Raw genomic sequence first — 26,141 nt, 5'->3', positions numbered from 1 at the left:
AATATGGGATTAATGAACTGGGTTATTGAATGTCTCTCTCTTCTTCCCTTTCTCTTCTTCTGTAGAACCCCAAAGGTTAACGCTCTCACCTTAGGTAAGTGAACGCCGTACTCTCCATCTGCCTCGGGGCAGGGTGCTGTAACCAGTTTCTTCACTGGATAAGGGGAGCAGGCCTCTTGACTTCAGAGGACTGCTGTCCGTCGTTTACTGAACGAACGGTAAGTTTCGAGTAATTCTAATGTCTTTAAAAGTCTTTAGTAATGATGTCTCTTGTTTTGCAGGGTTCCGGCGATGGCGGATGACGGGCTGAAGTGAGTTGAAGATGGAGCCCGTGTGATGAATAGAAGCGCCTGGAAGCACGTAAGTAAGAGCTTGTTGCCTGATTCACGATGCGCTCTAACTGTCTTTTTATTTTGCAGGTACAAGTTCGGAGCGGCTGCAGGGTGCCGGAATACCCACTGGGTTAGATGTGGAAAGGAGTAATGGCACGTGAGTATTAAAGTTCCCCTATGTTTTTAAACGCACCTTGTTTTGTCTTTCAGATGCGGGATGCAGCGCCGAAGGCCTCCGGAGCATGCGAAGAGTTGGTAAGCTTTTGTCTTTCAGATGCCGGAATGCAGTGCGAAGACCTCCGGAGCGCACAAAGAGTAGGTAAGCCTTTGTCTTTCAGATGCCTGAATGCAGCGCAAGGCGTTGGTGACAGCCGATGGACCAGGTAAGTGAAGCGCTGTCACTGAAGACCGTAATGCTAACCTGTTCTTTCTTGTCTTTATAGGTGTTGCTGAAGACTGGATTCAGGATGGTAAGCCTTTTTCCTTAGGCCCAGGATCAGATGCAGAAGACACGATGAGCGTTCTGCTGCAGAGGATGCAGAATAACGCAAAGCAAGATTCATCCATCGGGTGTGGTTTAAATAGCCTCCTGTAGTGCTTAGGTGTCTCCTTCCACAGCCACGCCTAGGTAAGAAAAGAGTTCCTGCTTTCCAGAAGAGTTCCAGTGTTCTGAACCTAGGAAGTGGCTCCTGCCCCACCCAACAGGAAAAGTAGTTCCAAACAGAAGAGGATCAGAGGCTCAACTGGCAGGCAAGTAAGCAGCATGGTCTGCTGCAGGTAAGTCCACCCAAGCATTATGAGCCCGGCGCTTCCAGCACTGGGACTGGGCATATTTATGAGCCTGGTGCCACTGGCGCCACGACTGGGTCCAAACGGTCCCAATTGGGACTGGTTGGCACTCGGAACCTGGGTTATGGATCTGCTTCCAAGGGAGTTGGGAAAACCCTGACCTTTTGGAAGCAGAGATCATGACACTCCCCTAGCCACTAGTATCAAAATCGAATTTTGTCCTAAATACATATTTATACATTTATAACCTCTACAAAGATTACATATTTTATGGAGTATCTGTTCATCAAAATCCTGCAGCTGTGAGACCTTGTTTCCCCTTCTGCAGCATTTTGTCAATTTCGCCATGAAAACATTTTCCAAACGTCCTCCAAATTTCCACAAATATGCACATTTTCCATAGAAATGTGTGTGCAAAGTTTAATAATTCTAGCATAAATCCAATTCCTATAAACCCACATATTTTGCCATTCCTGTTCAGAATATGCTACACAGTTCCACCAACTTTTCAAATGTAGGGCCAAAAATTAGATTAACAAATCTGCCCGTTTTATATTTTTCACCACTTCTGACAGCTAGTTATAAATCTCTAAAAATGTTCATTACATATTCTTTAGCAGCAAATGGTCAGCCTTTTGTCTGTGTCTGGAGGCACGGAGCAGTCCCCACCTTTGGGATTTCCTTCTGCAAGCCTAGTTATGACCTCTTCACACGTCCATTTCCTGGCATGGAGAATCTGCCATTGTTCAGTCCCTGGCAGCAGACACAAGTCTGGCATACCCCACAATTATCATGTGTCAGTGAGCATCTGCTGAGAGCAATGCCCTCCCCTTGGGTGAAACCAGTTTGTCAACCCCTTGCAGGCCCAGCCGGCCTAGGTTAATTCTTAATTTCTTGACCTGAAATCCAGCATAAAGCAAACTTGTTGCATCAGATAACATATATAATTTACATTCTAGCTTTAAACCTGTGCGTTCAAAACAACTGAGATCCGTGTTCCTTTCAGCAACAGTCTTTTTATATTTGCTACTCCGGCAGACCTTTAGTTAAGACAACTTTACATTTTAATCAGGAGAGCCCATTTGACAGGGGCTGTCACCCACAGGTAGCCCAGTGTGGCTGCACAAAGATTTTTGACAGGGGTTGTCCTTCACAGGCAATCCATTTTTGTTGAGAAGGTGTTTTGCTCTTAACATTTCAGGACCTTATAAATTCACAGTGCATCATTAGATTAAATGAATTTTAGTGCCAAGAAAGATTTTCAGTGTTGGAAAGTGTTATGTACAGGCATTTTGATGTTTCAGCAGCAAAGTAAATGTCATTTACTGGCAAATTTTAGAGTTTCACTTGCAAAGCACTGCTTCTCCCTCTGCACTCTATGTTTACTGGTCATGGAGCCCATTGGCACTTTTTCTGCAGCGTGTGCTCTGTTCCACACACATGCACCATTGTTGGCATGTTGTACAGCCATCTTTTTGTGTGTTAAAAACACGGTTTTGGAGGTTATGGAGCACATAAGGGTTTTGCCGTCATTTTACTGTTTCTCACACCAAAGATAGAAGAGTGAGGATGCATAGTATGGCAGAGTGGGTCAATACATCCCACAAATTCCTCCTCCCAACTTCGTTTTGACTTCCAGTCGAGGGGGAGTCAGGCGAGTTTGATATTATTTTCTATCCATGTAGAGAATGTCATTTGCTTCTCCCGTCAGTGATTGAGGTGACACACTCTCCTCGCCAGTTCGGGTCGGGATGTGACGATACTCCGGATTCCTTGGATTTTTCCTCCCAGTCCCAGAGTAGTCCTCCTTGGTGATTCTTGGGATTTAGTGCCACTACTAGTAAAACAGAACATAACACGGTTATGAAAATGTTCCCACTACTGTACCCACACATCTTCAGGGGATCTTAGCAGTGTGGACAATACTTGCATTCCCTAACAATTCTCAATATTCCGCACCTATACTCAGTGATGATTTACCCATTTTCTCAGTTGTAATCAATAAATATTTAGTAATTTTTCTAGATATCTAGATTTTCTCCCTCTCGGTTTCCTGCAAACTCTTCTATCTGCAGCAAAGTATGCCTGGGTTGGCAACTCTTTAGCTGGTTCATGTGGACCCACTTGTCTTCCCCCGCTGTCAAATTGCCCTTGGGGATGCAGATTCTGTAGGCGACTGGTGAGATTCTGTCCACAATTCCAAAAGGACCCTGCCAACTTGGGAGGAATTTGCGCTCTTTGGCTTGGTTCCTTTGGAAATTGTACAAGAAGTCCTCGTCTCCTACTTGATATTCCTTTTTAGTTGACTTAGGGTCATAGTGGGTCTTCATACTGTCTGCAGATCTTTCTAGATACCACTGGGCATATGCAAAAGCATGTTGAAGGTGTTTTCTCAGATTCTCAACATACTCATGAGTTGTGGAGGCATTTATCAAGGTATGCTCTTGCGTTCTGTGGAGCAGATATTGGGGTGGCACCATCCTTCGGCCAGTCATCAGCTCAAATGGAGACATTTCTGTTGCAGAAGAAGGGGTAGATTTGATGGCCATCAGGACAAGGGGTAATCGAATGTCCCAACTTGGCCCAGAATCTGCACCAGACTTTTTTTAATATGCTCACAATAGTTTTATTGTACCGCTCAACTTCACCACTAGAGGACTGCAGGTAGGCAATGTGTAGTTTCCTTTTTACCCCAAGTATCGCCCACATCTTTGTCATCACTTCGCTAGTGAAGTGGCTACCTTGGTCTTACTCAATCCTTTGGGGTAGTCCAAAACGCGAGAAGATGTGATTGATCATCAGGGCAGCTGCTGTTTCTGCCTTGCAATTTGGGGCCGGGAGATTTCCAAATATTTAACAAAGAAGCATGTTACGGTCAACATGTACTTGTTCCCCCTAGACGAGTGAATCATGGGCCCGATAAAATCGACTTGCAAATCTGACCAAAGCAGTGTCATCCCTCTCTTTTGGACGGGAGCACAAAGTGTGAGTGATGTTGGCTGAAATTGTGCACACACAAGACACCCCTTCAAGTATTGGTGGAGGTCCTGCCCCATGTGTGGCCAGTATGCAACCTCTCGCAAGATTTCTAATGTCGTATGAAACCCCCGATGACTGGCTGTGGCTGCATCATGGGCGTGACTTAGCATCAGACTTCGGAATGAGGTAGGGACCACCCACTGGTCATGGCCAAATATGGATCTCCTCACCAACAAACCGTCTTGGATTCAGAAAATTTTTGGACATTTCATCAACACTCTGAGTTCCTCTTTCCCAATGCAATCGGTATCCGTCTGGGGAAAGTTCTCAGGGTCCTCAATGTGGTGATAAAACGTACCAATTATTGGATCCCCTTTTTGAGCCATAAATCAGAATTTGGGGTCTCCTTACTACATTGGGCAGTCGAGAGTTCATTGTGAGCATTTGTCTGGGACCTAGTGATAGCAGTGACCTGGATTTCCCCCAACAAGGACTCGATCTCAAGTAGATCCACTTGGATGGCTCCCATTTTGGCCAGCTGATCAGCTAGGTCATTTCCAGTTTTGGCTGGCCCCTCTACTTTAGAATGACCCTTAATCTTTTTCCAGTAGATGATCATCCCATTCGAGGTGACCAGATCATCAATATTCTGTATTAGCTTTCCATGTTTTAGTGGTTTATTGTTAGCACATAGCATGCCTCTGGTTTTCCAGTTAACCAGGTTCTCCATGAACCCGTTCCGGACATAATCTGAATTAGTGATTATGACCAGTTTGTGGAGTTGGTGTTGGACAGCAGTGAGGATGGCTTGATGCAGAGCCATCAGCTCTGCCACGTGACTACTGCAGGGACCGATTTTGTTTCCAGCGGAAGGTTCTGGGGCATCATTTACCCATGCATTCCCCACGCTGGCCACACGTTCCTTTTCCCCTTTGTTGCCAACATGGTAGGAGCACCCATCCACATAGACAGTGGGCATTCCCTCACACTTGTCTTCTTCATAGCCCTTGTGTGGGGAATTAAGGTATGCCTCCATGTTGTACTTGATTTTAAGACTTTCGTCCTTGAGACAGTTTTCTCTGGCACAATCATGTAAGTCAGCCAGACCTTGTGCGAGGGGACTCTTCTTGTTTTGGCCATCTCTAATCTCACAGGAAAGCCTTGCATTGACAGAATCCAGGAAATAATTTGGGAATTACTCACATTTCCGGCCCGGATTCTGTCACTTTGAAGATATTGCAGAGGCTGGTGTGGAGTCTCCACTGTGATGTGTTCCCCCTAGATAAATGGGTGGTAATTCTTCTATGCCCACACCGTTGCCAGGAGTGCCTTCTCACAATGGTTGAATTTTTCCACCAGAGAGGATAAAGTCTTGCTTGCATAGGAGATTACTTTATTGACCTTGTAATGATTTTGATATAATACTGCAGTCAAGCATGTATTGGAGAACCCTGTCTCCAAGAAGAACTCCTATTTTTGACAGGGTAAGCTAGACGAGGCGCTTGTGAGAGGCTTCTTTTGAGTTGTCTTACTGCCTCGGCTTGTTCTGGACCCTACTCCCACTTGACTCCATCCCTTCAACAGATGGATCAGGGGTCTTGTGATCTCTGCATTATCCTCAATGAACTTTCTACTCTAATTAGTCAGACCAAGGAGGCTCCTTAGCACCCGCAGACTTGTGGGGTCTTTTAGTTTCTGGAGTGCTTCTACTTTCTTTTCCTGGGAACAGAGACCCCCAGGAGTTATCTCATGCCCCAAGAAATTGACATGGGCACTGCACCACTGTGCCTTTTGGAAAGATAGTGTTGCTCCGCCAGCCCTCAACTGTGTCAGAACATAACAGATCTCTGTTATGTGTTCCTCCACAGTTGAGCTTTTGATTAGAACATCATCTACATAGGCCAGGTTACCCCTTTCACCCAAGGCGGACATGGCCTTATGCATAAAGATATTAAATTAATTGCCAGAGTTGAGGTATCCGAAGGGAGTCTGTGTCCAAGTGTACTGCTGCCCCTGAAGGTAAAGGCCAGCTTGTATTGGTCCTCCCTACTGACAGGTACAGTCCAGTACCCATGGTCAGGTCAAAGGCAGTGTATACCTTTGACCCCTGGATCTGGGCCAGCCCTTGGTCAATGTAGGGAAGAGGCCATCGGGAAGTGTGAACCCATTTGTTTAGCTCCCTTAGGTCAGCACAGAGTCTCCACTGGCCTTTGGTTTCAAAATCCCCAGCACCGGATTATTGAAGGTGCTTTGGACCGGATGAATTATCCCACGGGACTCAAGGTTCTTAATTATTTCTGTAAGGGACTCCATTGATGCGAGAGGCAAGCAATATTGCTTCACAAACACTGGAGTCATGCCAGGGTCCGTGGGAATTGTTGTTGTATGTATTTCCGTGCGATCACAGTCATATGAATCCACCGCAAATAGATCTTAAAATGTAAGAAAACTTGTTTTAACTTTTGCTTTTGCTCCAGTGTCTCACAGGCATCAACTAGGTTGACTCTCTCTTCAACCATCTGCCTGTAGCCCGGAAAGACTTCTGGTTTGGCTATCTCAGTGGCCTCCTCCAGGTGGGTGGAGAAGTCCCTGGTTAAAGTACTGACTTGGACTGATGGCTTCAGAAGGGGAAGGTAGTCCTGGTGGACTTGAAAGATCACCTCATCCCTCCTGCAGTCACAGGTTACCTCTTACCATAAGGGCAGGTAGAGTACACCAGGAAATTCCCCCCCATGCCGGGTGAAGATCCTGTCTGGTGTTGGGTCATTGTCGCTATCACTGTCAAAATAGTCATTGGGGATTGGTCCTACCAGGTCATCAACCGCCATTCAAATAATAGTGCCTGCGCCCAGAGTGATACTCCTAAGGTCGCTCCTAAGGTCTCTGTTATCCACCAGCATTGGAATGGTGTTGTGTTCTGTAATGACTAGTGGTGTTGGGTTTAACCCCAACCCTTGCTGTTGGAAAGGAGCATTGAGGTGAACATATGCGTCAGGATTTTTCAGTTTCTGTCCTCTTTTAATTTTTACTTTGAGTGTGAATTGTCGGGCCCGTTCTGGGATGGTGACTTCCTCTCCACTCTGAATTTCAACTGCATATGGCAGCAATTGAGCTGACCAAAATGCTTTCTCTGGGTCATCATAGTCCATGGGATTACCCGCTAATCGGGACCAGGCTTTGAAGTTTATTAAGTCCAAACTAATGGCAAAGTGATTGAGAATGTCACTGCCTAAATAAAATGCAGCAGGGACATCTCGCATGACCCAAAAATTATGAACTATGCTCTTGTTGCCTATGGAAATATTGAGCATACACTCGCGAGGCAGTAGATGTTTCGAATTGGGTGTTTGCATGTCAATTTCCCATTTGTGTATCAATTTAAATGTGTGAATGGCTGGATCTTTTGGGAGTTTTCGAAACATGGTCTCGCTGATGAAGCTCTTACCGTTGTTCACGCACACTCGGGCCATTTAACTGAATGAGGATGAACAACTGTTCTCCAATTTTCTGAATCTCAGCCAAGCTTTGAGCTGGTTTCTCATCATTTTTTACTATAGAAGTGGGATTTTCTGAATATGAATTGGTATAGAATTGCAGAGTATTTCCTTCCACTGGGAAATAAGACGGGAAGGAAGGTTGATTTTCAGAAACAGAGAGGACTTCCCATCACCAGTTTGTTGTCATACTGCAATTACTGTCATGTCAGGGATTTGGGTTTTTTGAAAATGGATTTCAATCTGGTCCGGTTTTAGTTCAACAATGTGGCATGTGCCATTGAAACTAACATGGTTGACATTATGTTTTAATTTTATTGGTTGGTTAGTCTGGGTCCAGAGGAACTTGTTTACACAATCTATGAGGGGAGACAATCTATGCAAGATGTCATTCCCTAGTAAACATGGTGTGCCCTCTGGAGTCACAACTATGACCGGCTGTTTCACCTTGTGTTGTCCAATTTTCATGTCTAAATCTGCAATCCCCTCAACAGGAATTTCATTCCCATCGAAGTTCTGCAGTTGTCCAGGAAGATTGGGGAGAGGGATCTGGTATCTCCCCCCCTTCCTGAATTCAGCTGATCAAAGGCCCTTTTTGACAGAAGGGGGGGCCTGGGATCCAGTGTCCACCAGTGCCAAAAATGTACAATGCCCCTGTATTTGGACCGGGGCATAAAATCTTCCCTCCTTTTCCTCAAGGGGGCAAAGATAATGTGCATTTTAGGCCAATTGGTGGGATAATTTCTTTACTCTCGATTCTGAGAGAGGGGTAGTTTGGGCAGGATTTTGTTTGGGAGCTTTGGAACTTGTAAGAAAAGGTGACAGTTGGATATTGGGAAGTTCTGGACTCCACCGGTTCTGATTCTGCCCCCCACCCCTTTTTGGAGGCAGTCACTAGAGCTGGTTTGGGCAAGGTGATTTCTGGCGGGTCATTCTGGAGTTCAATGATGAGCAGTTTTAACTCGGTCCCCACATCTACCCAGTCTTGATTATGATCTCTTGGAAACCACTTTTCTTTGTGAGGAGTTCCCCATCCCTGAAGGAGAAGATCCTTTTCCCAGAATCCCCTGAGGACCCATCTCCTTCATATTGGAAGATTCTAACCTCCTCCACAAAATGGGTCTTTTTAGGCCCTTTATTTCTCCTATCTGCCCTCTGTTCTTTAGGTTGCAGACTTTCAGGGGCAGGAGTTTTTGGTTCCGGTTCCTGGGTTTCGAGGGGCTTTTCACAAGTGGGGAAGGAAGCTTCGTCTAAGGCTTTACACCCCACATCCCCCTGTGCCTCCTCTTTGGGAACTGGTGGGTTGTCGGGGTTCTCTCCCCGTCATTGCTCTGGGGTACCAGACCCTTGACTTGAGGGGTTCTGAGTCACCATTTTCATCTGAGAGTTCTGCTGAGCCCTCAACATGCGACCCAGATCCTGTGACAAGTTCTGGACCTGGCGCTCCAGTTGGGACACCCGCTCTGGCTGGTACAGGGTTCTCTGGTCGATCCTAGGTTGATCACGGGAAGGATAACTATCCCTTCTTCCATAATACCATTGGTTGGGATAGTTCTGGTACCCCTCCACCCTTGGCTTCCCCTCTCCCGAATTGGGTTGTCTGGGCTCACAAAAGTGGGGAAAGAAAGAAGGGTTGTTTTGGGGGTTGATATTAGGCGGATAACGGGGAAAGAAGCTCAACCCAGTATTTGGGGGATTACTGCCCTCCTGGGGAAAGTTAGGAGGGAAGTTTCCTGGGTTGGCAGCTACCTGGTTGGATCCGCCCCCTTGGGCTGGGGGACTCCACACATAGCCCAGGATGGGTCTGTTGCCCTTGTAACGGGGCTGATATAGTCAGGGGAGTTAAGGGTCCCATGTGTGGGGTTACCTCCCTGACTACCTGTTTGGGATTGGCCCGAGGGCCTTCTGGGTCTTTGGTTAGGAGGACTTTGCACAGGAATATTTTTAGGCCCCCCCATCTCCAGATCTAAAATGGGGGCAACCTTCACCTCTGCCACCTTAGCAGCAGCAGGGGTGTTGGTTGGTTTGCCTGTTCAATGGCCCATTCTAGTGATTTCTTCTCATGAAAGTCCCTCACCAGCTGGGTCATTATGTATTTAGGGAGTGCATGAAAGAAGGTATTAATGAACTCCCTACAATCTGTGCACACGCTCTTGGTGGTCTGCGCAAAGGCACATTTTAACTCTTGTACAAATTCTTGTGGGGCCTGGTCTTCCCCACATTGCAGATTGTAGGCTGCCTTGCCGGCCTCTTGAGGGTTCCTATGTATGGAGAAATGCTTTAACATGGCCGCCCTATAGGTGGACCATCTTGAGTGGTTCTGATCCTCCAGCCCCGCAAAGAAGCTGGAGTATTCAGGGGAAAACATCCACTTGACATATTGAATGCAACTCCGGCTATCTTTCAGGTGGAAAGTATCCATTGTTTGCTCATATAACTCGAGGTGCTCCCAAACTGAATATATGATAGGGAGTTATGACGTTCCTAATGGCATTGATTTGTTTCAGGGGATCTTTCAGTAGGGCCCTCTTAATTTTGTTGGCCTTTTTCGTCTTAGTAACCCTTGTCCACTCATCCTCTGACTCAGAGGCACTGCTACAGGAGGTGGCTATCTGATCCTCTAGGCTCTCCCTAATTCTGCGAGCTTGGGAATGGCTTGCAGAATGTGGGGGCCTAGTCTCTTGAGACCTGTGGTGCTCAGAAGAGTCTTCTGATTCTCCCTTGCTCCCAGGATTGTCTGAGTACCCCCCCCCCCACTGCCCTAGCTGGGATGAGGTCTTTACGATGCTCTTTGTGGGTCTAGTTTCATGGAATTCCCCACCAAATTGGACAGATGGATCCCTTGGCAAGTGGTATTTTTGAGGATCCAATTCTCTGATTCTCCCCTCACTGCAGTTTTTCTGATCAGAGAGGCTAGCCCTAACATTTGGAAATCTGTACTGGGATGCCCGCCCATCTATTTCTGGGAGGCGCTGATCTGTCAGTCCCATATTTACCATTCTGCTGAAGTCTACCATCCCTGTGGCCCTTGGCTCATGTGAGCCAGTGGACATGAAGGTGGCAGAGTCCCTGGAACTGAAGGGGTTAATGTAACAGATGACAGGGGTCCTGAGGTTATGCTCAGGGGTTTCTCTGTCCCTTCTTACCTCATCTCTTTCAGTCCCTATTCCCTGGTGACATGCCAAAATCTGACCCTTTTGCTCCTCTATTAAGGCCTTACTGGTCTCAATGATTTGCTCCTGCACGGCTATCTGTTTGTGGAGCCTGTCATTTCTTTTCACAGAGAGCCTCATTGTCTCTCTGTGCTTCCTTTCTGGATTGGGAATACTGGGCCAGTTTGTGCTGCAGGAGACTCACCTCCTGAGTTGGGTCCTTATTGGTCTGAGTATTCTTTGCCAGAGCATCTTCCACCCGCCTGGTGAGCTCTAGTAGCTTCTCATATTCAGTTTCAACTTCACTAAACTCCTGCAGGGCCAGCTTTCTTTCCTCTAACTTAGTTTTTAATTGGCTAACTTTCTGGCCAAAGGCGTCCTTGATACTATCCAGTACCTGATTAAACTTGGCAGAACCTAACTTGGGGAAGCCTAGATAGTGGAGGCACAAGCATGTTGCAAAGTATCGCTCACATACCTCAGACATCAAAAACACTCTACCCTATAAGATATTCCCAGTCATTTTGAAGACCAGCGCAGTAATAGGAATGGGCGTGGGTTCAGTGAGAAGAGTATCCTAGATACAGGTTAGAAAGCAAGGATCATTTTAAGGTATTTTAGGACCAGGGGGCATTTCCCCTCCTTAGAAATGCATCAAAAAGAAAACTCTCTGGTCCCCTCCACATCTCACAACCCTTAGCATGGTACGTAGGGATCACATTAATCATGGGTTATCCCAGAAGGTGCTCTGATCTCCTGAATAATGTATTATCAAGTTGCAAAAATTCAGTTCGCTAGCTACTAGCCAGCCATAAAAAAATCTATTGCCACCTCAATTGTACACATCCACAAAGCACACCATTTCATACTCACCAAGAGTCAATTATCACTAGCCACATCAGTCACCATTAACTCTTTCAGACACACCATGGGCCAAGACACTTGCATCAGACTCCCATTTTGCCCAAAGAGTTAGAGCCTTTCTCCTGCACCAGACACCAGGTGTGAGGGTGCATCAGTGGACAACTTTATATAAGAGAAAATAGTAAATGCACATACATATTCCTGAATAAGATTAGTGTGGCCTCTAGGAGGAGCGTTCCCTTTACAAGAACTCTAGAATGTGGGTGTCAAGAGGTGGTGAAACAGTTGGTCAAGAGCAGAGTAGTTAGTGGCTGAAGAACAGAAAGTAGAAGGAGTAAGGAGTGACAGGAGAGGTGACTGAAGGAAAGAAAGGAGAAGGGGTAGATGGGGTGAGGTGAAAGATGGCAGAAGGGTTAAGAGTAGAGCATGTGGCAGTGGTGTCGAGAGAGGAGGAACAAAGAAGCTAGAGAGAAGAAGCCAAAGGGAGAAAACAAACCTAATGAAACGTTTGGAAGAAACTGGAGAGGAAGGTAGGGAATGTCTCCAAGTGAAGGGGGATTGAAGGGAAGTCAGATGAAAATGGAGTAGGAGAGGAGCAAAAGAAGAAATACAGCCCACACTAAAGTCTAATGGAGAAGCCTCCATGGTGAATGCGCACGCATGATGCACAGTGTTAGGGATAAAATCAGTAGACAGTGATCGAGGATGCAAGATTTCCCAGGAAGGTGCTTTGATCCAACACAACATTAATTATTTGTGAATGTTTGACTTTCATGATTTGAATAAAATATAATCAGATGATTAGTACAGGACCACAGTATTGTCCTGCGGAAAGGCAGGCCTGTGCTTGATAGGCTGATTTGAACAAGGACAAAACAGCTTTGAGGAACTACACATGTGACTGCATGGCGCAGTGTACCGATCTTCCTTATGTTATGTTATGTTAGGTTATATTATCAAATCTTGTAAAGCGCACAGTCACCCAAAGGCATCATGGTGCTGGAGGAAAGCGAGAACAGAAACATAGCAAAATCAGAACAGATGACTTTTAACCTTCTTTCTGAACGCCAATGAGGTGGGAGTTTTTTGATAACAAGCGGGAGGCCATTCCACAAACCAGCTGCATCAATGGAGAATGCCCGTTCGCCCAGCCGGTCACGATTGTATTTAGGCACTATAAGCTTTTTCAATATAGGCCGAGCGTAGATTCCGGCGGGATGGTAACGGGAAAATTTAGCTTGAAGATATTCAACTCCTTGACCATGAAGGGCCCGGTGAACAATACACAGGGCCTTAAACTCCACCCTTTGAGCCACTGGGAGCCAATGAAGTGACTGCAACACTGGGGAAATATGAGCGCCAAAAGGAGTGCCAGTGGCTACCCGGGCAGCTAGATTTTGGAGCCGTTGTAGTCGTTTAATCATACTCTTGGGTTGGGCTAAATATAGGGAGTTGCAATCGTCTACCCGTGATAGTACTAGAGCTGCTACCACTGGAGGGTGCAGTGGAGCCAGGATTAGAGGCAGTACCTTCCTCAGCATTTTCAATTGGAAATGGCCAGCCTGACATACCGCAGAAACTTGTTGGTCCATACACAGTGAGGCCGATAGCACGACGCCCAGGTTTTTAACCTTTTTAACCGGAGGAGGCAGAGGTCCCAAAGAAGGGGGCCAAAAGGAGGACACCCAAAGAGTGGGGTCAGGAGGGTAACCCACCACAATCACCTCAGTCTTATCGCCGTTCAGCTTGAGCCAATTGTGGTTCATCCAATCTCCAATGGCTGCCAGACACTCCCGCAGGCACGACAACACTTTAGTTTGATCAAGATCTAGACGAATCAATAGCTGAGTGTCGTCAGAGTACGAGTAGCATCTAATGCCGAAGGAGCTGATGAGACTCACAAGGGCCCAGATGTAGATATTAAACAGAATCGGCGACAAGGAGGAGCCTTGGGGCACTCCACAACTGAGGTGACGGGAGGGGCAGAAAGGGAGGCATAGAGAGTGTCTGTGTCCGATCTGCAAGGAACGACTGAAACCAGGCTAGCACCTGCCCTGAGATGCCAAATTGGGCAAGATGGGATAGCAAGATGGAGTGGTCGACCGTGTCAAAAGCTGCTGAAAGATCCAGCAGGATCAGGGCTCCCACTCCACCCGTATCCACCAGCCTGGTCATGTTGTCCAAAACGGCGACCAGAACACTCTCTCTGCCTTGACTAGGACTAAACCCAGATTGGACAGGATCTAAACGATTAGTAGATTCAAGAAAGGTAGATAGTGGAGGGGACACCAGTGACTGGAGTTTAGCCAAGAAAGGAAGAAGAGAGATAGGACAAAAGTTAGAAGAAATAGCAGGGTCTAGAGTAGGTATCTTTAGGAGAGGGATTACCCTGGCTGACTTCAATTCACATGGGATGGAACCTGTCTGGAGGGAGTTGTTAATGGCTTTCGTAATTTCAGATGATAGAGTGGGGCGATCTCTTTCATGACCCGTAGGGGGATCGCATCGGAGGGAGAGCACGACTTAATTTTCTCAATAGCCGACAGTACAATTTCCTCAGAGAAGACATCAAACCTTGCCCAGCTGTTGGCTGTGTTGCAATCTACCTTGACCCGTGAGGAAAGAGGGTGGTCTGATAGTGGGATTCCTGCCGTGCTGGCAGAGATCTTTAGATTGATATTGTCAATCTTAGTAATAAAAAAGTGGGATAGAGTGCCACAAAGATCTTGAGTGGGGTGACAATGGGAGTGAGTCTCTCTATTGAGGCAAGAGCCTTAACTGCGGAGAAAAGGGCCCTAGGTTGAGATAGAAAAGACTCAATATTAGTAGTAAGTAAAGACTTTTAGCGACTTAATTTTGGCCGAATAAGCGGCCAAACTTATTTTATACTGTGTTTTGCAGATAGGGTCATAGACCCTACGCCACTTGCGTTCATCCTGGCGGAGTTTAAGACATTCCTCTTTCAGGAGGTCAGTAAACCACAGCTCAGGTGGCAGTCTATGTGGTTGAATCAGACGAAGGGGGCAGCAGTATTAGCTGCCTCGAGAAATGCTTCTGACAGTGAAAACAGTGACACTGCAGACTCCTCGCCACATTTGGCTTGGATTGTGGTAGCCACATTTTGTGTTCACCTTGCACCGAGAGCGCTGCTAAATTTACTCGACAGGGATTTTCGTGGGCTTACCAATATTTTCCACTCTACATGAGATCAGGAAATGGTCAGACCACAAAACAGGTTCAACTGCCTGCAATGTTAGAGAGGATTTTTGTGCAAAAATCAAATCTAGCATATTCCCTAGTTTATGAGTGGGGAAATTGACATATTGATACAATTGGAGGTCAGCGAGACTCTCAGCAAATATATCAAGGATGGGGGGCCTAGGTGGGTTATATGTCAGATTAAAATCCCCCAAGACCACCAGGTGAGTATATTGGACCATAAGATTGGCTAGAAAATCAGGGAATTTCTTGAGAAAACTGCTTTGAGAGAGACCAGGAGGTCGGTATACGAGCAGGAAATGGCAAATGGTAGTGGATATGCTCACACAACGAAACAAAAGGGCCTCCATGGGGATTTTATGAGAGCAATCTAATTGGGTTACCGTGAGCTCATCTTTGAATACAACCGCAACCCCACCACCATGATGGGGTGGTTAGCGGTCGACATATAGAACACAAAGTGGGGAGTAATGGGTTGGAGGAGCTGAGGGGCGGAACTGGCCTGAAGCCACGGCTCAGTAAGACATAATAATGTGGGTTGGCAATCCTCTAACAGAACGCAAAGCTCCTCTGCATGGGCCAGGAGCGAACGAGTATTAAGTAGTAATATCGAAAAGTCACTAGATATGTTACTGGTAACAGGCTTTGGGTCAGAGGTGATGGGGTCAATGGCAATACAGTTCCATCCTGGAGGAAATATGGTGTTCTCAGGGGCGAGATTGGTAAGGTATGCTCTAGTAAGACTATTAATTTGCCGGTCCTCCCCAGCCGAGGCCCGGACGGGCACAGACGGGCTTGCCTTAAGCGGACATTCGACGCGCTGCAGGCGTGCCTGCTGCGCCCATCCGCTGTGCTTCTGGTGGATAATGCACATAAATGCCGTCGGCGAGAGGGAGTGGAGGCTAAGCCCCAGAAGGCTAGCAAATGCGGAAACATATGCAGAATCAAATCACCATCACAATCATAAAAACAATTAAAATCAGAATGCGTGTTAAACTGAGAGGGGCTTTAAACTGACCAGCTCCTATGAGCCCGTCTCACCTCTCCCAGCGAATGCAGGTCCACATGGCACTAAATGCCGTCAGCGAGAGGGAGGGGAGGTGAAGCCCGCCCTCTCAGGAAACAGAAAGGGGACTGCTCGAGGCAGCTCCCCAGAGGCTAACAAATGCAGAAACAAATGCGGAATCAAATCACCATCACAATCATAAAAACAATTAAAATCAGAATGCGTGTTAAGCTGGGAGGGGCTTTAAACTGACCAGCTCCTATGAGCCCGTCTCACCTCTCCCAGCGAATGCAGGTCCACACGACACTAAATGCCGTCAGCGAGAGGGAGGGGAGGCTAAGCCTGCCCCCTCATGAAACAGAAAGGTGACTGCTCGAGACAGCGCCCCAGAAGGCTAACAAATGTGGAATCAAATCACCATCACAATCATAAAAACAATTAAAATCAGAATGAGTGTTAAGCTGAGAGGGGCTTTAAACTGACCAGCTCCTATGAGCCCGTCTCACCTCTCCCAGCGAATGCAGGTCCATACGACACTAAATGCCTTCGGCGAGAGGGAGGGAAGGCTAAGCCCGCCCCTCAGGAAACAGAAAGGGGACTTCTTGAGGCAGCACCCCAGAAGGCTAACAAATGCGGAAACAAATGCAGAAACAAATCACCATCACAATCATAAAAACAATTAAAATCAGAATGCGTGTTAAGCTGATAGGGGCTTTAAACTGACCAGCTACTATGAGCCCGTCTCACCTCTCCCAGCGAATGCAGGTCCACACGACACTAAATGCCTTCGGCGAGAGGGAGGGGAGGCTAAGCCCGCCCCCTCAGGAAACAGAAAGGGGACTGCTCGAGGCAGCGCCCCATAAGGCTAAGAAATGCGGAAACAAATGCAGAATCAAATCACAATCATAAAAACAATTAAAGTCAGAATGTGTGTTAAGCTGAGAGGGGCTTTAAACTGACCAGCTCCTATGAGCCTGTCTCACCTCTCCCCTTATCTGGAAGAGCACCCACTCCTCAAATGAACATAGTTGGGTGCTACCATTGAAAGCTTCATTACTGCTGAGGTCGAAGTTCTATGAGTGGGCACAAATACTACCATAACCTCACATGTGCCCCTTACACCAGGGTCACTCGTGATGTCTCCATGAAACAACCAACCCAAAAAAACAGTAGTGTTAAAATGCACAAACACAAGTCACATGCTGAAAGACACACTTGGGTGAAGGTGTATTGGGAAATGACATCGAAAAGCACGGTGTCCCCACCCCCAATCCTCTGAATGCACGCCACAGCCTACCTGTCGCATAACACCCACCCACTTCAGACCTCTGATGCCACCTTCTCCCACTGCACTCTCTTGCACCTTCCACCCCACACTCCTTGTCATGCCCGTAGGGTCGCTCTCTTACCTGGCTCACTTATCTGGTCCAGAGGGGTCTTATCGAGGCTGACGAGGAGATGCTGGTAGGTACTCCTGCTCATGGTGCTCCACTCCAGAATCTTTTGACTGTGATGAGGGCAAGCCTCATTCATTGCAGAGGCAGAGACAGGACAAAATGTCAGTGGCTTAGAGACATTGGTGAAACACATGCACAAACACACGTCACATGCTCAAGGGCACACATGGGTGAAGGTGGATCAAGGAATGACATCCAAAAGCACAGTTCCCCACCCAGTCCCATTCCTACAGATGCATGCACCAGCTTGCCTGGCACATTTCCTCGCAACACAGCAGCCTCCGTGGAGAGGGACAGAACTGGAACGGGGTCCTGCAGGCCTTTGAACCCTTTCAAATGACATGTGCTGCAAGCCCCCAAAAACTGCCCACATATTTCCAGTCAGCAGTCTAATAACATGGAAAAATAATGCTTTATATATAACTTAAGTTCTGGGGCTTACAGTGTGTGCGTTGCATCACTCGCCTTACAAACTGTGTGTGCTGCTGCCTGTGGCTGTCACTTGCATTGGAGAAAAAATATTTGTTATCACTGCATTGCCTTTCAACACTAGTTCCTCCACGCCAGCCACTTGCTCAATAAGAAGGATTCATAGATTAAAAGGCCCTGGAGCCCTGGGAAGGCGGCAAAGCCCTTCAACCTTTTGAATTAAAATAGGCCTCAATCTCAGGCGGCCTAGCCACTTCCCTCATATTGCCAGTCAGCAGTCTAACAATATGGCTATATAATCCTTTATACATTGCTAAATTACGGGGCTTACAGTGGGTACTTTGCAGCTCTTGCCTTACAAGTTGTGCTTTTTAAATAGTTTTTTTATTAATGCTTTTAGTTTATATTCAAACAAGAACAAACTTTTTTTTCAAATTCACAAAGTAAAAATCGCATTTCCTAAATAAAAACAGTTAAAATCACTTTCACTAAAAGAAAGATTGAAGAAATTCATCAGTATCAGTGTTTACAGATAAGGGAAAAAATACCTCCATCTATTGGTGTAGTTATGGTGGCATGTGCATTATAGAGTCAAAGTTGTTGATCAAAGTTTTTGAATCGTGTGTACTTCGTAGCTTTTTCCCATATGTCATAGGCTGCCGCATTATGAACTATAGATTCGGCCCCAATCAAGTCTGACCAGAACTGATCCCTGCTTATGTACTTCATGTGCCTGACTTGCCCTCCATAGCCCTTGATGTAGAGGGGTTTCAAAACTGTACAAGCAGTCAGTAAGTGGCAAGTTGTTTCCACTTCTATGTCGCAGTGCCTGCACATTTTGTCTTCGGCTTGGTGATCAGTCCTGTTCCACTTGTTTGTATATTCTTTGGTCCCCAATATATTAAGCCTTAATTGCAGTGTAAATCTCCTCAATGATGGATTAGACCATTTTGTTAAGTGGGTCCTAGGTTTGCTCCTATCAAAACCTTGGTGAGAATACTGTCTTTATCTACTCAATTTACACAGACTATCTATCACTTTAATCTTGTCCATCTCCCTGGATTTCTTTTTGATGACTGTCTCGTAGTCGGATCGTTCACATATTGCTTCTACTTTTAAACCCAAAGAACACAGATTTACCGATTTTTAAATGGAGAACTGTTTTTTTAATGGACCATCTTGTGAGTAAGGATTCTAATCCGTACTCTAGTCTCAGGGCCTCCACTGGTACTCCCTTAGGCATATTCATTATAGATTAAAGGATTTTCCCTTCCATTTTAGGTAACCACCCGTTATCTTTTTCTGGCAATGTCTCTAGTGTGTACAATATCGCCGGGCACACACTAGATTTGTATATTGGTAGAAAACCTTCAGTGTTACTGCCTCCTTTGTGCTCCACGTAGTTTTTTATGGCCAATCACCTTCGCCATATTTTGGGTACGATGTGTTCTTTGTGATGCATTACAGACGGTATCGCCCAGATGGGAAAGCCCAGATATAGCACTTCGGTTGCGCTTTCCAATTTCGTGCCTTCCAAGAGCCATGATTTCTTTTTTGACTTTCTATGAGAGTCTTTCAGAAACATTGCCCTTGTCTTGTTCTTATTTATAATCATGGAATTCTCTTTGGCATATTTTTCCAGGGCATTCAGGGAGAGCTGCCAGCCAATTTGTATCTGGTCGAAAATGATTATGTCGTCAGCATAAGCCATCATGACCACTTTTACACGATTTATAGTAGGTGGAAAATGTCTTCTGTCCAGTAAAGCGTGGTCTATATCCGCCGTATATAAATTATACAGGGTAGGACCCAGTGCACAACCCTGTTTCAGCCCCTCCAAGGTTTCGATAAATTTTGTCAAAACGCCCTCTTGACTTAGACGGACAGCCACTGTGTTATTTTTGTAAAGCTCCTGTATAAAGTATAGTAGCACTGGACCGATGCCCCAAGCTTTCACTTTAATCCACAATCTACTTCTTGACACTAGGTCAAAAGCGTTATAAAAGTCCACATAACAGCAGTATAGTAAGTTTTCACCTTTTGGACGTATTTCTCTCAAGAATTGCAGAGCTGCGATGTTAGTTGTTGTTCCATATTTCTTTCTCAAACCTGTTTGGAATAGGCTAAATATGTTCTTGTTTTCTGCCCACATGTTCAAAGTTTCCAGAAGAACTCCCACAAAGATTTTCTGGCTGGCATCCATCATTTCCAGCAGTCTGTAATTAGATGTTATTAATCTGTCCCCTTTTTATAATATTGGCACCAATATAGCTTTTCTCCAACTCTCAGGAATATGGCCAGTCCTCAATATTTCCCCAAAGTGGCGTACAAATATTCTCGCCCATAGGTTGGCATCTGCTTTGTATACCAAGTTTGGGATTGGGAGGCTTTTGATTTTATTATCAATCTTTCTAGAGTTGATTCTGAAAACACTTCTTCCAAATTGACTTTTAAGGATATGTCAAACGTATTCCAATATTTTTTTGCTTCTTCTCCAGGTTTTGAAAGGGACTGATCCTTTGGTGAGTAGAGCTTTTGGATATGTTTTACCCATCCTTCCTATGATATGAGATTTAAGTCAATCTTCGATTGTTATTTTGCCAGAATGTTGCTTTACTGTCTTGTCTTAGCCATATAAACAGATTGTTCCAGTTCACCGTCCTGATGGAGTATCTGTGCATTTTTCGCCAATTTCTAGACTTTGCAGCCAAGTTTTTTATAAGGGACATTTTGGCTTCTAATGTTAGGACAGAATTACGTTTCACAGCTGCCTTGTCATTTCGTTATTTTTTCTTTCTCTCATGTATAATTGGGTCAAATAATTTATGATCTTGTTCTTGGCCATTTTGGTACCTTCCTTTGTTGTTTTTTAAATGGGGTGGAACAATCTGTTTCATTATCTCTTCCAGGTTCCAAACCCCTGTCTCAAGCAAGGAGTTAAATTTACCTTTGTTAGTTCTTATTACTTCATTTAGCCTTTCAATGTCACAATGTGACCATCTCAGTCTGTTTCCACTGTTGTTTGTAATAACATGTGCACATTCTTTTTGTTTGTCCGGGATACCCTTTTGTGTCGATGTCCAGCACAAAATTCCGTGGTCACTGGCACCCCTGTGAGTTACCTTTATCTGACTGCTTGTTTCCCATGTTGCCCTGTTCATAAATACGTAATCTATTGTGGAGGAGGTTATCCCATTTGTCCATGTGTACATTGGTCCCATCGCCGTGCTAGATAACCTCTCACTAGGAAAAAGTCAAATAATTCAAAAAGTGATTGCCAGCTTTGTTTTTACCCCACTTTTGAGGTATTTATCTTGTGTAGCGCTCTTTTATTGAAATCTCCTGCAAGTAAGATTCCCCTGAAGGGAGTGTGTTCCATCCAGTTCGTTATGGCCTCTGTGATTACCCCTTGGACCAGTTTAGTCTGTAGACCACCCAGAGGGTCGTAGATATTTATGATTAATATGTTATCATCCAAAGACTTACTGGAGGTTAGCAATACGCCTATTAACACATTCAGGGAATCTTGTATTCTTGTCCAAGGGACCAGTTTTCAGTGGGACCGAGCCCCCCACTCGCCCTGGCTTTGTTGGTTTTTATCGCCTTTTTAAATAGTATTTGAAATCCATCAATGTAAAAGGTTTTTGTGCACCATGTTTCTTGGAACATAAATATGTCCACCTACAAGCTGTTTTTGCTGCTGCCCGTCTGGCTGTCACTTCCATTGGGGCAAAAATAAGTGTTATCACTGCATTGCCTTTCTACACTGGTTCCTCCATGCCAGCCACTTGCTCACAAATCACCATCACAATCATAAAAACAATTAAAATCAGAATGCGTGTTAAGCTGGGAGGGGCTTTAAACTGACCAGCTCCTATGAGCCCGTCTCACCTCTCCCAGCGAATGCAGGTCCACACGACACTAAATGCCGTCAGCGAGAGGGAGGGGAGGCTAAGCCTGCCCCCTCATGAAACAGAAAGGGGACTGCTCGAGACAGCGCCCCAGAAGGCTAACAAATGTGGAATCAAATCACCATCACAATCATAAAAACAATTAAAATCAGAATGCGTGTTAAGCTGATAGGGGCTTTAAACTGACCAGCTCCAATGAGCCCGTCTCACCTCTCCCAGCGAATGCTGGTCCACATGACACTAAATGCCTTCGGCGAGAGGGAGGGGAGGCTAAGCCCGCCCCCTCAGGAAACAGAAAGGGGACTGCTCGAGGCAGCGCCCCATAAGGCTAAGAAATGCGGAAACAAATGCAGAATCAAATCACAATCATAAAAACAATTAAAGTCAGAATGTGTGTTAACCTGAGAGGGGCTTTAAACTGACCAGCTCCTATGAGCCTGTCTCACCTCTCCCCTTATCTGGAAGAGCACCCACTCCTCAAATGAACATAGTTGGGTGCTACCATTGAAAGCCTCATTACTGCTGAGGTCGAAGTTCTATGAGTGGGCACAAATACTACCATAACCTCACATGTGCCCCTTACACCAGGGTCACTCGTGATGTCTCCATGAAACAACCAACCCAAAAAAACAGTAGTGTTAAAATGCTCAAACACAAGTGACATGCTGAAAGACACACTTGGGTGAAGGTGTATTGGGAAATGACATCGAAAAGCACGGTGTCCCCACCCCCAATCCTCTGAATGCACGCCACAGCCTACCTGTCGCATAACACCCACCCACTTCAGACCTCTGATGCCACCTTCTCCCACTGCACTCTCTTGCACCTTCCACCCCACACTCCTTGTCATGCCCGTAGGGTCGCTCTCTTACCTGGCTCACTTATCTGGTCCAGAGGGGTCTTATCGAGGCCGACGAGGAGATGCTGGTAGTTACTCCTGCTCATGGTGCTCCACTCCAGAATCTTTGGACTGTGATGAGGGCAAGCCTGATTCATTGCACAGGCAGAGACAGGAAAACATGTCAGTGGCTTAGAGACATTGGTGAAACACATGCACAAACACACGTCACATGCTCAAGGGCACACATGGGTGAAGGTGGATCAAGGAATGACATCCAAAAGCACAGTTCCCCACCCAGTCCCATTCCTACAGATGCATGCACCAGCTTGCCTGGCACATTCCCTCGCAACACAGCAGCCTCCGTGGAGAGGGACAGAACTGGAACGGGGTCCTGCAGGCCTTTGAACCCTTTCAAATGACATGTGCCTCAAGCCCCCAAAAACTGCCCACATATTGCCAGTCAGCAGTCTAGTAACATGGAAAAATAATGCTTTATATATAACTTAAGTTCTGGGGCTTACAGTGTGCGCGTTGCATCACTCGCCTTACAAACTGTGTGTGCTGCTGCCTGTGGCTGTCACTTGCATTGGAGAAAAAATATTTGTTATCACTGCATTGCCTTTCAACACTAGTTCCTCCACGCCAGCCACTTGCTCAATAAGAAGGATTCATAGATTAAAAGGCCCTGGAGCCCTGGGAAGGCGGCAAAGCCCTTCAACCTTTTGAATTAAAATAGGCCTCAATCCTCAGAAGGCGGCCTAGCCACTTCCCTCATATTGCCAGTCAGCAGTCTAACAATATGGCTATATAATCCTTTATACATTGATAAATTACGGGGCTTACAGTGGGTACTTTGCAGCTCTTGCCTTACAAGTTGTGCTTTTTAAATAGTTTTTTATTAATGCTTTTAGTTTATATTCAAACAAGAACAAACTTTTTTTTCAAATTCACAAAGTAAAAATCGCATTTCCTAAATAAAAACAGTTAAAATCACTTTCACTAAAAGAAAGATTGAAGAAATTCATCAGTATCAGTGTTTACAGATAAGGGAAAAAATACCTCCATCTATTGGTGTAGTTATGGTGGCATGTGCATTATAGAGTCAAAGTTGTTGATCAAAGTTTTTGAATCGTGTGTACTTCGTAGCTTTTTCCCATATGTCATAGGCTGCCGCATTATGAACTATAGATTCGGCCCCAATCAAGTCTGACCAGAACTGATCCCTGCTTATGTACTCCATGTGCCTGACTTGCCCTCCATAGCCCTTGATGTAGAGGGGTTTCAAAACTGTACAAGCAGTCAGTAAGTGGCAAGTTGTTTCCACTTCTATGTCGCAGTGCCTGCACATTTTGTCTTCGGCTTGGTGATCAGTCCTGTTCCACTTGTTTGTATATTCTTTGGTCCCCAATATATTAAGCCTTAATTGCAGTGTAAATCTCCTCAATGATGGATTAGACCATTTTGTTAAGTGGGTCCTAGGGTTGCTCCTATCAAAACCTTGGTGAGAATACTGTCTTTATCTACTCAATTTACACAGACTATCTATCACTTTAATCTTGTCCATCTCCCTGGATTTCTTTTTGATGACTGTCCCGTAGTCGGATCGTTCACATATTGCTTCTACTTTTAAACCCAAAGAACGCAGATTTACTGATTTTTAAATGGAGAACTGTTTTTTTAATGGACCATCTTGTGAGTAAGGATTCTAATCCGTACTCTAGTCTCAGGGCCTCCACTGGTACTCCCTTAGGCATATTCATTATAGATTAAAGGATTTTCCCTTCCATTTTAGGTAACCACCCGTTATCTTTTTCTGGCAATGTCTCTAGTGTGTACAATATCGCTGGGCACACACTAGATTTGTATATTGGTAGAAAACCTTCAGTGTTACTGCCTCCTTTGTGCTCCACGTAGTTTTTTATGGCCAATCACCTTTGTTATATTTTGGGTACGATGTGTTCTTTGTGATGCATTACAGACGGTATTGCCCAGATGGGAAAGCCCAGATATAGCACTTTGGTTGCGCTTTCCAATTTCGTGCCTTCCAAGAGCCATGATTTCTTTTTTGACTTTCTATGAGAGTCTTTCAGAAACATTGTCCTTGTCTTGTTCTTATTTATAATCATGGAATTCTCTTTGGCATATTTTTCCAGGGCATTCAGGGAGAGCTGCCAGCCAATTTGTATCTGGTCGAAAATGATTATGTCGTCAGCATAAGCCATCATGACCACTTTTACACTATTTATAGTAGGTGGAAAATGTCTTCTGTCCAGTAAAGCGTGGTCTATATCCGCCGTATATAAATTATACAGGGTAGGACCCAGTGCACAACCCTGTTTCAGCCCCTCCAAGGTTTCGATAAATTTTGTCAAAACGCCCTCTTGACTTAGACGGACAGCCACTGTGTTATTTTTGTAAAGCTCCTGTATAAAGTATAGTTGCACTGGACCGATGCCCCAAGCTTTCACTTTAATCCACAATCTACTTCTTGACACTAGGTCAAAAGCGTTATAAAAGTCCACATAACAGCAGTATAGTAAGTTTTCACCTTTTGGACGTATTTCTCTCAAGAATTGCAGAGCTGCGATGTTAGTTGTTGTTCCATATTTCTTTCTCAAACCTGTTTGGAATAGGCTAAATATGTTCTTGTTTTCTGCCCACATGTTCAAAGTTTCCAGAAGAACTCCCACAAAGATTTTCTGGCTGGCATCCATCATTTCCAGCAGTCTGTAATTAGATGTTATTAATCTGTCCCCTTTTTATGATATTGGCACCAATATAGCTTTTCTCCAACTCTCAGGAATATGGCCAGTCCTCAATATTTCCCCAAAGTGGCGTACAAATATTCTCGCCCATAGGTTGGCATCTGCTTTGTATACCAAGTTTAGGATTGGGAGGCTTTTGATTTTATTATCAATCTTTCTAGAGTTGATTCTGAAAACCCTTCTTCCAAATTGACTTTTAAGGATATGTCAAACGTATTCCAATATTTTTTTGCTTCTTCTCCAGGTTTTGAAAGAGACTGATCCTTTGGTGAGTAGAGCTTTTGGATATGTTTTACCCATCCTTCCTATGATATGAGATTTAAGTCAATCTTCAATTGTTATTTTGCCAGAATGTTGCTTTATTGTCTTGTTTTAGCCATATAAACAGATTGTTCCAGTTCACCGTCCTGATGGATTATCTGTGCATTTTTCGCCAATTTCTATACTTTGCAGCCAAGTTTTTTATAAGGGACATTTTGGCTTCTAATGTTAGGACAGAATTACGTTTCACAGCTGCCTTGTCATTTCGATATTTTTTCTTTCTCTCATGTATAATTGGGTCAAATAATTTATGATCTTGTTCTTGGCCATTTTGGTACCTTCCTTTGTTGTTTTTTAAATGGGGTGGAAAAATCTGTTTCATTATCTCTTCCAGGTTCCAAACCCCTGTCTCAAGCAAGGAGTTAAATTTACCTTTGTTAGTTCTTATTACTTCATTTAGCCTTTCAATGTCACAATGTGACCATCTCAGTCTGTTTCCACTGTTGTTTGTAATAACATGTGCACATTCTTTTTGTTTGTCCGGGATACCCTTTTGTGTCGATGTCCAGCGCAAAATTCCGTGGTCACTGGCACCCCTGTGAGTTACCTTTATCTGACTGCTTGTTTCCCATGTAGCCCTGT

At 45.1% G+C, this 26,141-nt stretch overlaps 1 protein-coding gene across 1 annotated transcript in view; it reads left to right on the top strand.

Moving 5' to 3' along the window:
• Window positions 1–26,141, top strand: part of VAT1L (vesicle amine transport 1 like) — a 1,329,730-nt gene that overhangs the window by 772,868 nt on the left and 530,721 nt on the right. The gene's annotated exons all lie outside the window — the stretch shown is intronic.

The sequence above is a fragment of the Ambystoma mexicanum genome, chromosome 1p, assembly GCF_040938575.1.
Source record: "Ambystoma mexicanum isolate Mex_15411 chromosome 1p, UKY_AmexF1_1, whole genome shotgun sequence".
In the NCBI taxonomy this organism is placed as follows: domain Eukaryota; kingdom Metazoa; phylum Chordata; class Amphibia; order Caudata; family Ambystomatidae; genus Ambystoma; species Ambystoma mexicanum.
Note: the sequence above shows the minus strand (reverse complement) of the source record. Positions and strands in the feature narration are given on the sequence as shown.